Source organism: Tamandua tetradactyla, chromosome 5 (assembly GCF_023851605.1).
Source record: "Tamandua tetradactyla isolate mTamTet1 chromosome 5, mTamTet1.pri, whole genome shotgun sequence".
Classification (NCBI taxonomy): domain Eukaryota; kingdom Metazoa; phylum Chordata; class Mammalia; order Pilosa; family Myrmecophagidae; genus Tamandua; species Tamandua tetradactyla.
Genome location: NC_135331.1, coordinates 83495125 through 83509256, shown reverse-complemented (window position 1 = coordinate 83509256; position 14132 = coordinate 83495125).

The window sequence follows — 14132 nt, the reverse complement described above, 5'->3', positions numbered from 1 at the left end:
GGTGAGTGGTCCAATCATGATCTCTGCTTTAGATCAGCTACCTCCTATCACTGGTGACCTGGTTCTGAGTGCAGCCATTTTCCAAATAGCCTCAAGCTTAAGTGGGAGAGGAATATTAAAGAGAGCATTGTTCCTCAAAATATGAAAACAGTTAAAGGGCTGCATTACTGGGCAAGTGCCAAATCAAGAAAATGCAGCTTTAAAAGTTATAGGAGAAGCTCCTGGCACTCTTGCAGGGCCCTCTGCTTCGCTCTCCTCAGTGTAGACACAAAATGATAAATATTGTATAATTTCACTGGCAATAAATAATTATTGTCAGAACCTGACTGTAGAACGTAATTCTTGAACCTAAGGACTGAGGTGGGAGTGGGGAATGATGATGAATTAATTCTTAATTGTGCATAATATCTTTTGGGATGATGGAGAAAGTTTGGTAATGTATAGTATGAAGGTAACACAAAGTGGTAAATGTAATAACACCTTTGAATTATATATCTGAATGTGATTTAAGGGGGAAATTTTAAGTGGTATATATACTTCCAGAACAAAAACTTAAAAAACAACCACTAACCGTAAGATTGTACAACACAGTTAACCCTAATGTAGACTATGAAACTATAGTCAATAGTACAATTATAATAATATTTCTCATCAGTTGTAGCAAAGGGACCACACCAATGCAAAATGATTAAAATAGGGGCATGTATTTTCTGAACAAGCTTTCTGTAAACCTACCCCTTCCCTAATTAAAAAAATTAAAGAAATATGCCAAACAGAAAGTCTAAAAAGCTAAAACAATATAGAAAGAAGCTTAAGCTAATTTGTGAAAAGGGAAATATTATGGTTGTGTAAGATGGTAAGTTGCGGGGAACTGAGATGGGGAAATTTATACTCATTAGTATTTCTCCAAATTCTCTATAAGTCTAAAAGTAATTTGAAATAAAAATAACTTTTAAAAAGCCAAGTTAGCATTGTATTATAATCAGATAGTAAATATTAGAGGATACAGAAAATGCTGGGAGTTAGCAAAAAAGAGAGAATGGCAGGAATGCTGTCTCCCTCTTAGTGGGAGTGGAGTTTGGTTGAACAATTCTGGAGCTCAGTCTGGCTGTAAATATTTAAATTTAGTGTATCATATCTTGAGCTGAGCAATTCTCCTCCCTGATATATTTGCCAAAAAATGATTACCCTGGTCCATAAAGATACATTGAAGATGTTTGTTTCAGCATTATTTGTGGTCATGGGGAATAGTGAAGCAAACAGACTTATCAGCAGGCAGGCCTCTTGCCCACCTTCTTTTTATTATTCAGCTGCCCCCTCTGTGGAAAATCCCCAAACCCCCTCTCCTGACCTCCAGGAATGGGTGAAACTGCAGACAAGCAAGGTAAGACACATCCCTGGGATGGGGACTCAGCTCAACTGCTTCTGTAACCCGGTTTCACACCTTAAACTAACCAATTGTTTTTCCTTTAACATTGCCGGTCACCATATTAAGCTTATCTTATCTCTAGCATGTAATACAATCTATCAAGCTAAGGTTGCCTTTTGTTCAGGGCTGAGACTTTCAAGGTGACTCGGCTGAACCCTGTGCACATGAACTAATTAAATCTCTCCCTTCCTGAAACTGCAGACCCTTGGTCTTGGCCTGTTCTAATTTTGCAAAATGTTCCTGGAGGCCTCCAGCTGTGCCCTGGTTTTTGTGCTACATTTCTGGGGGCTCATCCAGGACTTAAGAGGTGGCAACGTTCTCTCCTTCTTTGCCTATGGCTGTGATGTCACCCAGACCAGAGACCGAATGGAATCCAGTGCCAGCATTGGAATTTTCCTGTCTTTTGGACTCCTGACCTCCCCAGCCAGGGCACTCATCACCACTGGAGTGGCAATGAATCCTGGATGGTTTTGGGAACCAAACATCAGGAGAACTGCCCATCTGACTGGTAAGCACTTGAGTGTATCAGGTTATCAGCCCACTTGCAGAAAGCCAGGGGCCTGAGTGGAAGGGGTCTTGATCAACCCCCAAGACTCTCCAAGTACTGGTCTTTGTCCAGTGGACAAAGGAAAGTCTTCAGATTTGGTTTCAGGAAGGGTCGTGCAGGAGGGATGTTGATTGAATGTGTGTGACTGAATGAGTGAATGGAAGTTCTGGGCCATTGGAGCCAAGTACCACTAGTGAGTTTGGATTCTGTGAGTCCTTGGCAATCCTCATATGGTTAAGGGTGGGCAAACCCAAAAGGGGGCCCGGCTAGGGGTTTTTATCAGACTACCAAAGCCAAGAGGTGTCCAACATCCCTGCTAAGGGAGCATCCAGGCTGAACAAAGCCATAGATTGTTTAAAATCCCTTTGTTGTTTGTCTGTAAACTCTTCCCCTAACTGTTGGCTCTGCCAATACCGGAGGGGGGATCTAGTGAAACACCATTGCAGTGCATGATGTCCAACTTTAAGAAGGCTTTTACTGATGATTGGGAAGTCAAGCTGACCCCTGGTCAACTCAGGAAATTCTATATGCTAGAATGACCCACCTTTGGGATAGATTGTCCATCTGAGGGAACTTCTGAGTTAGAGAAAGTAAAGGCAGTTTATTGTATAGTGTCGGGGATGCCTGGACACCCAGATCAGTTTCCCTACATTGCCACCTGGCTGGAGGTCACAAAGAAGAAGCCAGGGTGGATAAAAACCTGCCTTGATCGACAGTGCCAGGTGTTTCTCAGCCAAATGGTGGAGAAGACTCACAAGGAATCAGGTGGCAAGCCCAAGGTCCATTTTATGTAGCGCACCAGAAGAAGAAGAAACCCCCCACACACCTTACTTTGTATCACCAACACCTGCGGCCCTGCTGAGCTCCCCACCACAGCAGCCCAGAGGTAGTGCCTGAGGCTCTGCTGAGCCCAGCCATCCCTGGACTCCCTGAGCCATGGCAGCTGCAGCCCCAGCCACACCCTTAATGCCTCTGAGAGAGCCCCAAGAACCTTTCTATGTGGATGCCCAGGGAGAATTTCAGGGAGGGAGAAGAAACTTTTTATATATTCCCTTCACTTCTACTGACCTGCTAAACTGGAAGAATCATACACCATCCTACACTGAGAGGCCCCAGGCAGTGATTGACCTGTTCCAGTCCATTGTCCAGATCCACCAGCCCACCAGATCCAACTGCAGCCAGCTACTTATAACACTCCTCAGTACTGAGGAACATCAGTGTGTGGTAGTGGTGGTGCACAATCACCTAGAGGAAAGCAGCCCCGATGGCACCTTAGACCAAGCCCAATATGCCACCTGCAGTTTTTCATCAGAGGACCCAGAGTGGGACCCAAACACTGATGAGGGGTTGCAGTCCCTCCAGTGGTTCCGCAAGGTCCTACACCAGGGCCTCCAGAAAGGCAGCTGAAAGGCTACCAAAATGACCAAAGTCAAAGAGGTCTTACAGAAGGGCCACGGTGGCTCAGCAGGCAAGAATGCTTGCCTGCCATGCCAGAGGACCCACGTTCAATTCCCAGTGCCTGCCCATGTTAAAAAAAAAATTACAAAAAAAGAGGTCTTGCAGAAGCCAGATGAGCCCCCAAACAAATTTCTTGAATGATTGATAGAATCCTTCCACCAATACACACCATTTGATCCTGAGGTCCCAGAGAGCCAGATGCTAATAAATGCTGCTTTTTATATCTAGAAATACAATCAAATAGTATCTAATATGATGGATTATGGTATACTATTACAATTTCTTTGTTAGCTCCATTTTTAAATTTTATTACAATTATATGTAACTGGTTTAAACAATGTATTTTGAAAATAATGCACATATGGGGAAAGAAGAACAGTTTTTTACTAAGTTGCATTACTGCAAAAGATGATACTAATAAAGTTTCATCATTAAAGTTTTATATATTGTGAAGAAATGCATGACCCTTAAAAACAACAAAAGACTCATTCAGATTACACACAGAACCATCAACCAAAAAAAGTTATGTAAAAATATTCCCCCTCCCATTACTTAACAATTTCTCATTCTCTCTGTCATTAAAACATGTACTTTAATTTACTTCAAAATTGAGAACATGTTTCAGTTTTGTCCCTTTGTGAATTATGAGTTCTTCTTAAAGGAATCTGCAGCATTGCCCCAGAAAAAGACAAATTTTCATGCCCATAAAAATTTTAATTCATTAGTTTATACACTTATGGATTTAATTTTTGTATGCTACTTCTCTTTGTTCTGTTTTAGAGAAACAAGAGGGTCTCCAAACTATGAAAAAAATATTTTGTCAAACTAGTCTATATATGGATCAGGAGATGAAATAAATTAATATACAAATATCTCCAGTAATGGAAATACACAAGTTGGATGGTGGTTTCATTAGTAAATTATAGTAGTTTATGTTTATTTTATAGATGATATATCTGTATACATACATATATCTATACATATATAACATTTTACCTATACACATATACATACATTCACTTGTGGTTAACAAAGGATTTGCAATGTGTAGAAGTAAATAAATGAGCTTTAGTCAAACAAATATTAGTTTAGATTGCATCTCAAACATTTTTTATTTTGATAAATCTAAGGAACATTAATTAATCCCTCTTAAACAATGTGGCATAGCTAGAAGAGTTGCTTCCTAAGAGTAAAGACAAATGTATATATTTTATCACCTGATATTTTATAGGAACTGAATAAATTGTGGAAATATCTCTTAAAACACTTAATTGAAAAGGAAACAATGTGGATATTTAATGTGCATAGGAAACTAGAAGGCCCACTGAAAATCATTTATATGCACAAAGGGTATAATCATACATTAACACAACCAGTTTCATTAATGACAGTATAGAACCCATTTCTTAAAAAACAGCTGTAGATTGGGTTGGCCAGTCCCTGAACCAATCTCTCTATCTCTTTTATTTCAAAGAAACTCTTAAAATATGCCTTAAAAGGATACTTGAGGAAGAGTTCCAGGAATTGGTGGAATAGGATAGGTTGAGTTCACCTCTGCTTCAAGGAACAGCTAAAGAAGGGATATGAAGGTGTCTGGGACAGTGGTTCCAGGGTATAAGTGACCTGGGAGGGTCTTCTACACCACACAAACAGGATCTATTTGCAAAAGTTGAAGAATTGAGACACAGAGAACTGGAGACTTTCCAGCTAGTGCAGACAGCCTAACATACCCCTTTCCAAACAGAAGACCTGAGACCTCCGGATTGCACAGACCAGGAGATGGGGACTAGGAAGTAAGCCAAGTCACATTCCATGAACATGCTACTCTCAGGCCTGCTGCCAATGCCCCCAACCTACAACTCACTCCACACACCATGCACCTGAACCCTGCCACCTACTTACCCCAACAAGGCTCCAAGCACCCCTGCTCTGACACTCCTACCCCCATGCATCACTGTCCCACAACCCTGACCCAGATACACAAACTTGCCCCAGCCCAACCCACCTCTCATGCACAAGCAGTCTTGCCCACCCCTACTGAGACCCATCCAACTGTGCCCAGCCCCTCAACTCCCACCTTTCCTTCCTTGCCCCCTGTAGGCAGACCCTGGTGCATCAAGGTTTTAGGCATTTAGCTTCATACCCAGGGTACACTTACCCCCAGCTTGTATAGTTGTGCAATCCCCCACCCTGAGCTCTGCATAAGTGTACATCAGTTTATGGCCCTCCCAGTCTGTACACACACCCCTGTCATGCGCCCTACCTCTGGGCAACCACAATTTGTGCACCCTGGACACCCTGAGCCTCAGCTCACACAGAAACAACCGGAGCTGCTGCCCCTGAACTCTGTACACACAACCAGGGTCCTGTCCCCTGGACCAATGCACAACAGGACCCCACCCCCCAGACCCATGTACACTCACAGCCACATCATAGCCTCCAGATAACCATGCATTTGTACACCAACATCTTGATTGCAATCCCCTGCCTTGCAGACATGCACCATTGCTCCACCCCCTGGCACAAACACCTTGCTCCCACATGTGGAAGTTGCTCACATAGGCATCTTGTAACATAGCCGCCACTCCACACATGCATGCATCCTTGCACCAACTCCCTCTGTACTTGTACAACTGTGCCAGGGCCCAAACATACCTGACCCATGTCTCACAACCCTGTGACCTGTGCCCTGCCCCTACACACTCCCACATCCACATCTGAGGCTCCCCATGTACAAGGACACACACACCTGCACCCTGCCCTCTCTATGCCTTGACCTCTGTGTCACCTAACCTACACTCTGATTCTCATGACCCCATGTTGCATGTACACACCCATCTCTTGCCTGTGTACCAGCTCCCGTGCACCTGCACAAACCCTCATCGGCCTCCTGCCACATACTCCTTCTGTGTTCACCATGCCAGACCTTACTCCTGTGCTACAAGGCTTACTTGAGCTACACCCTGCCTCCCACAGCCCCCACTCTGCACCTCCAAAATGCTTTGCCCTGCATCCCATGTTCACAGACACCAGTGTAGCAACTCCAACTTGTGCCTATACCTGTGTTGCCATGTATAATGGCCCTGCATTCTGTTCCACGTTCATGCCACAAATACAAAGCTTTAGACTACTGAAGGAAATCAACTTCAAAAGTAACCTTATCAAGATATTTATATGCCTTGAGGCAATAGAAGTTCACTAAGCATATCAAGATACAGACAGAGATAGCCCAACCTATTGATCAAATTTAACACTGGAGGAGATGCAGGCTTTGGAAAAACTAATCAAAGATGTTCATATAATTCTACTAAATAAAATCAATTGGTTGGCTAATGGCATCAGGGAGATTAAGAAAACAATAGAAGAGCATAAAGGGGAATTTGTAAGAATAAGTAAAAAAAAGCAGATATTACAGAGATTAAAGATACTATAGACCAAATAAAAAATACACTAGAGACACACAACAGCAGATTTGAAAAGAAGCAGAAGAAAGAATAAGTAAATTAGAGGACAGGGTAACTGATTTCAAACACAACAAAGAGAAAATGGCAAAATAGATGGAAAAAATTAAATTGGATCTCAGGAAACTGATGGAAAAAACAAAGTACAGAAATGTAAGAATGTTCAGAAAAAAAGTCCCAGAAGGAGAAGAGTAGAATAAAGGACTAGAAAGATTAGTTGAGAAGATACTGAGGGAAAACTTCCCAACCCTTCTAAAAGACATAAATATGCAAATCAAAGAAGTCCAATGAGCTCCAAATAGAATATATCTAAATAGGTCTTACCCAAGACTCACACTAAGTCTTTCAAATGTTGAAGAGAAGCAGAAAAATTTGAAAACAGCAAGAGAAAAACAATCTATTACATCCAAGGGAAACCACAAAAGATGTATTTCAGACCACTGAACTGTCACTATGGAGGCAAGAAGGCAGGAATATAATATGTTTAAGATTCTGAAAGAGAAGGGCTTCCAGCCAAGAATTCTGTACCCAGCCAGCTTGCCCTTCAAAAGTGCGAGACAGGGCAGGCCACATTGCTCAGCAGGCAGAGTTCTCACCTGCCATACCAGAGACCTGGGTTTGATTCCTGGTGCCTGGCTATGTAAAAAAAAAAATGTGAGAGACAGATTAAAATTTTCACAGAAAAATAAATTCTGAAAGAATTTGTCAACAAGAAATTGACCCTACAAGAAACAGTAAATGGAGTTCTGCTGGTTGAAAAAAAAGTCAGGAGAGGGAGTTCTGGAGGAGGGCACACAGTTGAAGAGTACCAGTAAGGGTAACTTAAAGGAGAAAAAGGAGATAGAGGGAAAAGAATACATAGATCTGACAAATATAGTCCAAAAGATAAGATGGTGGATTCAAGAAACACACTTACAGTAATAACTTTCAGTGTTAACAGACTAAATTTATCAATTAAAAGATATGAATTGGCAGAATGGGTTAAGAAATATAATCCAGCTATATGCTACTTACAAGAGATTCATCTGTGATACAAGAATACAAATAGATTGAAAGTAAAAGGATGGAAAAAATGCTCCATGCAAACCATAACCAAGAGAAAGCAGGGATAGCTATACTAATAATAGATAAAATAAACTTTAAATGTAAAGACCTCATAAAAGACAAAGTAGGGGGTGGGCCATGGTGGCTCAGAAGACAGAATTCTTGCCTGCCATGCCAGAGACCTGGCCAAAAAAAATTTTTATTTTTTTTTCCAGGTGCCTGCCCCTGAAAAAAAAAAGACAAAGTAGAAAACTACATGTTAATAAAAGGGACAATTCACAAAGAAGAAATAACAATCATAAATGTTTATTCTCCCAATAGAGGAGGTCCAAAATACATGAAACAAACATCAGCAAAACTGAAAGAAGTGATAGATGTTTCAACAATATTAGTAGGATACTTCAATACACCACCCTCCTCTGTAGATAGAACAACCAGAGATGGGATCAACAAGGAAATAGATAACTTAAAACAATCTGATCAATGAACTAGACCTAACAGACATTATAGGTTATTACAGTCCAAAACACCAGGATATACATTCTTCTCTAGTGCTTATGAAACATTCTCCAGGATAGTTCATATGTTGGGATTCAAAACTGGTCTTTATACATTTGAAAATATTGAAATTATTCAAGTGCTTTCTCTGATCACAATGGAATGAAGTTGGAAATCAATAACCACCAAAGAATGAGAACTTTCCCAAATATATGGAGATTAAATAAGGTACTCTTAAACAACCAGTGGGGCAAAGAAGAAATTGCTAGAGAAATTGTAACTATCTGGAGACAAATGAAAATGAGAATACAGTATATCAGATCCTATGGGATGTGGCAAAGCCTGTGTTGGGAGGGAAATTTATTGCCCTAAAGACCTAATTTAAAAAGAAAAAAAAAATCAAGGTCTTAACCGTTCACCTGGAAGAACTTAAGAAAGAACAGCAAACTAATCCCAATGTATGTAGAAGAAGAGAAATAGTAAAGATTAAAGCAGAATTAAATGAATGGGAGAACAAAAGAACAATGGAAAGAATCAATAAAACCCAAAGTTGGTTCTTTGAGAAAATCAACAAAATTAGTGGACCATTAGCAATGCTAACAATGAAAAAGGAGAGAATATGCTAATAAACAAAATCAGAAATGAAACAGGGGTCATTACCACAAACTCTGAAGAAATAAAAAAAATAACCATCAGAGAATACTTTGAATAGCTATACACCAAGAAACTAGACAACTTATATGAAATGAACAAATTCCTGGAAACATACAAACAAGCTACACTGACTCAAGAAAAAATAGATCTCAGCAAACCAGTCACAAGTAAAGAGATTCAATCAGTCATCTAAAATCTTCCTAAAAAGAAAACCCCAGGGCCAGATGGCTCCACAGGAGAATTTTATCGAATATTCCAAAAGAACTAACATCAGTCCTGCTCAAACTTTTCCAAAAGATTGGGGGAAAAGGAAGACTACCTAACTCATTTTATTAAGCTAATATCACTTTAATATCAAAACCAGGTAAAGATGCTAAAAGAAAGGAAAACTACAAGCAAACCTCCCTGTTGAACTTAGATGCAAAAATTCTCCACAAAATATTAGCAAATAGAATGCAACAATGCATTAAAATAATTATAAACCATGACCAAGTGGGGTTTACACCAGGAATGCAAGGATAGTTCAACACATGAAATTCAATTAATGTAATACAACACATTAACAAATCAAAAGGGAAAAAACACAAAAGTCATCTCAATTGATGCTGAAAAAGCATTTGGCAAAATTTAACATCATTTTATGATAAAAAAGACTAGAAAAAAAGGGAATCAAAGGTAACTTCTTCGATATGATAAAAGACATATATGACAATCTGATCGCCAGGGTCTTCCTCAATGGACAGAGACTGAAAGATTTCCCCCTAAGTTTAGAAATGAGACAAGATGCTCTCTGTCACCACTATTATTTAACATTGCACTAGAATTTCTAGCTAGAGCAATGAAGTAGGAAAAAGAAATAAAAGGCATCCAAATTGGAAAGAAAGAAATGATAATTTAATTATTTGCAGATGACATGGTACTATACTTGGGAAGTCCTAAGAAATTTAAACCAATGTTCCTGGAGCTAATAAACAAATTCCACATGGGAGATAATATTAATGTTAAAAATCAATAAAGTGTCTATATATAAACAATGACTGAACTGGAAAGTCAATTAAGGAAAACATTCCATTCAAAATGTCAAATAAAGAATCAAGTATCTAGGAATGAACTTAACTAGGGATGTAAAGGACTTGCACACTGAAAACTGCATAAAATTGCTAAAGGAAATCAAAGATCTAAACACGTGGAAAGACATTCCCTAGTCATGGATAGGAAGGTTAAATATAATTAAAACATCAATTCTACCACAAATGATTTACAAATTCAATGCAGTTCCAATCAAAATTCCAAAAACAAACCTTGAAGACTTAGAAAAGCTAGTTACCAAATTCATCTGGAAGGGAAAGAGACCCAAAATAGCTAAAAGCATCATGAAAAAGAATAATGAAGCGCACCAAATCTGTGGTCAACTGATCTCCAGCAAGGTCTCCAAATCCACTGAACTGGGACAAAATAGTCTTTGCAATGTATAGGCATGGGAGAATTGGATATCAATAGTCAAAAGAATGAAAGAGAACTCTTATTTTATGCCCTATACAAAAATTAACTCAAAGTGGATCAAATACCTAAATATTGAACTAGTATCATAAAGCTCCTAGAAGAAAATGTAGGGAAACATCTTCAAGACCTAGTACTAGGAGGTAGCTTCCCAAACTTTACACTCAAAATAAAAGCAAAAAAGAGAAAAATAGATAAATTAGAACACTGTAAATTCAAATCCTTTTGACCCTCAAGAGATTTTGTCATCAAAGTGAAGAGACAGTCAACTAAATGGGAGAAAATAATTGGACATTGCGCATTGGACAAAGGTTTGATATCCTGTAACCATGAAGAAATCATACAATTAAGAACAAAATAACAAACAACCCAATTATAAAATGGGTTGAATGTATGAATAGGTATTTTTCTGAAGAGCAAATACAGATGGTCAAAAAGCACATGAAGAGATGCTCATTTTCATTACCTATAAGGCAAGTGAGATGCAGACTGCAATGAGATATCACCTCACTCTCATATAATGGTGACTAATAAACAAACTGGAATCTGTAAATGTTGGAGAAGATGTAGAGAAATTGGGACACATATGCACTGTTGGAGGGAATGTATGCTCATACAGCCACTGTGGAAAACAGTTTGGTGGTTCCTTAGGAAACTAAATGTTGAGCTGCCCTTGGACCTGGCAATACCCAGAAGAGCTGGGTATTGAAAGTAGTGACCCAAACAGATATTTGCACACCCATGTTCATAACAGGATTATTCATAACTACTGAAAGATGGAAACAACCCAAGTGCCCATCAATAAATGAGTGGATTAACAAAATGTGGTATGTAGGTACAATGAAATATTATGCAACAGTAAGACAAAATGATATACTGAAGCACATAACAAGATGGAAGAGCCTTGAGGACATAATGCTGAGAGAAATAAACCAGTCATAAAAGGATAGATACTTATGATTCCACTTTTTTTATGATTCCACTTTTATGACCATGGTAAAGGTAAAATTAGAAGCGTATAATATAGAATATAGAAGACCTAGAGAGACATAGAAGGTAGAGATGGGTGTATGGTTAGCTAATGAGGTTGAACTCAAATGTAAGGGAATAGGTAGAAGTGAAGGCAGTTCACTAGTGGGTCTATATGTAATATTTGACTGGAAGACAGATATTAAAAACCATGAACTTGGATATTTAACAGAAGAGATATCCAAGTTAAATGTCAAAAGTACAGCCTGGTTTCTCCTCACAGCTTATAGTGAAATTTGACATGGAAAAAGATAAGCTGAAAACTGAACTCTTGGGTATAAAGAAATCAGAAATTGATTTTCTGGAAAATTCTTGGTTTCCAGGAAGTGAGATCCCACAAAATAGTACCCCACATGAGGTCTTGGCCAAATATGTAACCGTCCAGCCATTTCAGAGAAAGTCAAGATCGAACATGAAGTTATCCAGGAAGGATTTGTGGAAACTCCTTATCTCTGATGGGCATTATCCAAGGTTACTGCATAGAAAGCCAATGACAGTGCTGTGGGACCTGTATAAACACAGCTGCTGCCAATCTGTACAGGGGGTTCAGAGAAGGGACACATTGGGGGAAAAAATAGCTTTAGAGGCAAAACCTTGGAGACTGAGGTCTGAAGTCAAGAAGCCTCAGGCCCAGAGAACAGACCCATCCAGTCCTGTGGAGAGGGTGAGTTTACCCCAAAGGCAGAAGATGGGCCTTCCACCTTGTTACAGTGGAAGAGTTGTGCCACCTCAGGCCTTGGAGAGGGTGAAGCACATTCCTTGCGGTTTGGGGAGAGCCTGGCTGCCACCACATGGAGGGGTTGAGTGTGTACCCCAGAGATAGCAGAGAGCCTGGGTACAGCCCCAATGCTTGGAGAGGGTGGAGCAAAAAAAAAAAAAAAGACAGTCTACCTAATGTCCCCCAAGGTTGTGTTCAGAGAGAGGCAAGTCACTGTGTAGGTATTTGGAAAGGGTGGGGCTGTCACTTTCTAAAGCCCCAAGGATAAATGACTCTCAGACTTGGAAATCTAATGGAGTTTGCCCTGCATGTTTTCAAAACTGCTTGGGTCCTGTGACCTCTGTGTTCCTTTATCCCTGTGGAAGTGGGTATATGTATACTATGAATGTTCCTCTTTTGTATTTTGGCAGCAAATAACTTGTGAGTTTTACGGGTCCAGAGCCAAAGGAGAATTTTGCCTTAGGACAGATCAGGCCTGTAACCGACTTGAGATTTTATACTGTTTCTACCTCTGCATTTTATTTGTATTGTTACTGAAATGGTTTAAGCCTTTCTGATATTGTTATGGAATGAATGTATTTTGCATTTGGAAAGGGCTTGTCTTTTTGGGGTCCAAAGGGTGGAATGTGCTGTTTTGAATCTGTTGTGGACCGCAGAAAAGCCATGTTCTTTAATCTTCATTCAATATTGCTTGTTGGGAGCATTTTGATTATTCCCATGGAGATGTGACCCACCCAGTTGTGGGTGATAACTTTTAATTAGATGATTTCCACGGAGGTGTGTTTCCACCCATTGAAGGTGAAGTTGCTTACTGGAATCCTTTAAAAGAGGAAACATTTTGGAGAGACTCCTTTTTATAGAGTCATGAGAAAGCCAGCAGATGCTGCCATGTTCACCATGTGCCCTTCCAGCTGGAGAGAAATATTGAACTTCATCAGTGTTCTTGAACCAAGGTATCTTTCCCTGAATGCCTTAAATTGGGCATTTCTATAGACTTGTTTTAATTGGGACATTTTCTCAGCCTTAGAACTGTAAACTGGCAACTTATTAAATTCTCCCTTTTAAAAGCTATTCCATTTCTGGTATATTGCATTCAGGCAGCTAACAAACTAGAATACCATATTGAAAGTGATCATGGTTGAAAGCAGTTGTATAGACCCATGTATCCCATGGATTAACACTAGAAATATAAAGTTATTGCATAATCTACTTCAAATGTGTGAATCCTGTACAAAGAATGTATAATATCAGAGTATGGGGGAAAACTGCTATTGCATGATATGGACCATATTTAACAGGAAAACATCAACAATGCCATAGCAACACCAGGGATAAATAATTTGGGGAGGAATAATCATTAAGGGAAGGTTTAGACTTTCTTCTTGGTGATGGCATATTTATTGGTTATCTTTCTTCTTGGGAAAAATGAAATTATATAAAATTGATAGTGTCGATGGACTGCTGACTTTGGACATCATACATTATGCCTAATGAATGGAGGTGGCTGAAGGATGCACTGACTGAGAACGAGAATGGTGAATGGTTGTGTATACATATGATAGAATATTGTGCTGCTGCAAAAAGGAATGAAGTTGTGAGGCATGCAACACTGTGAAAGAACCTGTGGGACATTTGGGGAGGCAAAATAAGTCAGAAGCAAAAGAGAAAATACTGTATGAACTCAATTAGAAAATGCTTATAAGAGAGCAAGGGCCTAGATTGTATTCTCTTATAACATTTGCATTTAATATGGAATGGTAATTATTATTTCTTAATTTTGAAAGACTGTTTTAT